This window comes from Sinocyclocheilus rhinocerous, unplaced genomic scaffold, assembly GCF_001515625.1.
Source record: "Sinocyclocheilus rhinocerous isolate Xijiao unplaced genomic scaffold, SAMN03320098_v1.1 scaffold947, whole genome shotgun sequence".
In the NCBI taxonomy this organism is placed as follows: domain Eukaryota; kingdom Metazoa; phylum Chordata; class Actinopteri; order Cypriniformes; family Cyprinidae; genus Sinocyclocheilus; species Sinocyclocheilus rhinocerous.
Window position 1 is genome coordinate 580,415 of NW_015632550.1, and position 1,526 is coordinate 581,940.

Below are 1,526 nucleotides of genomic sequence, written 5' to 3' on the forward strand. Positions count from 1 at the left end.
TCCATCCAGCTTGGCAGATGATAACCTTTACAGACCGTTACAGTTTGAAGTGAGGCACGTTCACAGTACTTTGGTTCTGTTTTACTGTTATTCATTTTAATTTCAAGGAATTTTTTTATTATCATCTGTGTCTCATTTCGAATTATGTTGGACCCCTCTGTAGGTTGTTGTGTATAAAGTGTCCTCAGTGCAGAGTTAAACAAGATGACCTTGTAGGACATACAGGAAATATTTGATTTATTTTTTTAATATTAGATAAACTTTTGAATGTTACTACTTACTAGTCAGATGGTTCATAGCGCCTTGGAGATGTTCTTTAACAGGAGATCCGCTCCAGCTCTGCAGCATGGCCATCAGCATGGAAGAATATAGGAACAATTTGTCACAGAGCCAACAATATATAGTATACAGTGTCAGGTTTATTAGAAATAAACAAACTAGAGCATAGGTGAAATGCAGAAAAGAGAAATAGTAATATGGAAAACATACAAAAAAATCTTAAGATAACAGAATTCGCATTTTTTGATTTTACAGATGCATGATGATATATTGTGAAAAATGCATATGAAGTTATTTAATAAGCTTTCTCAGATTACCTGTGTTTCCTATATCTCTGTCAGCAGCTCCCATTAGAAATTTTCTTGGAACTTCCCCTCTGTTTTAGAGGGTTTTTTTTCTGACGCTCCTGAAATCACAGTACAATTTTTTATCAATATTAGTTTACAATGAAAAATCACTGTGTTTGAAACACAGTGGTTTAAATAGTTTCAGTCCATTTTAGCCAGCATGTAAGTGACGTCACCGATAGACTCTACAGTGCAGACTTTTAGGTTAAATTAATTAGCTTACTTCCATTTATCTATTGACAAATTACCAGCAAAACATTTACAAAGCTATCAAAACCGCTCATCTACACATAAGATGTGATTAAAAGCCCAAACTTTCATTAATAAGAGGTCAAATCTATAGTTAGCCTACCTCTTATAGTTACCCTGTATAGTTAGTTAACGGTTGTGATGCTAACGGTCTTTTTCCGAAGACACTAAACCATTTCTGTAAAGTAAATATTGAACAGAAACGTGTCATTTACATGTAAGAAAGTGCCAGGAAGAGTTGTATGTTTTATTTCTAACTCCCTCCGCTCCAGTTTAAGTGCGACTGGAATGTTCAACGCGCGTGCCCATTAAAACACGTCAAAGTTACCAGCGTTTATTTAAGTAGTACATAAAAGTCAGATAAAATGTCCTGAAACTTGATAACGTATTGTTTAAGTGGAGAGTAGGCCTACATCAAACTGTAAATTCAATGAGAATATGAAAGCAGTATTGCAAAACATAGGCACAATATGTAATTTTCGCTGCTAGAGAGAATTTCCGCTCCGTTATGTGAGGAAAAAAAGCAGCGCTGTTTTATCATACTAGATACGTTTGAAAGTTCTGTTATAATGCTACTCTGTGCGGTCATCACCGGTCTATTAAAACGCACAACATATTAAAGCGTCTTTGGTGTTTCCATGTTTTCTACAA

General features: G+C 35.0%; 1 long non-coding RNA gene across 1 annotated transcript in view; it reads right to left on the minus strand.

The window, feature by feature from the left end:
* The window catches only part of LOC107742659 (uncharacterized), a 5,291-nt gene extending 4,622 nt beyond the window's left edge, over window positions 1-669 (minus strand). The window contains exons 1-2 of the long non-coding RNA XR_001640323.1: window positions 597-669; window positions 282-339 (exon numbers count right to left, since the gene is read on the minus strand). This is a non-coding gene — a long non-coding RNA (uncharacterized LOC107742659). The remainder of the gene's footprint in view (window positions 1-281; window positions 340-596) is intronic.
* Between the last annotated feature and the right edge of the window lie 857 nt (window positions 670-1,526).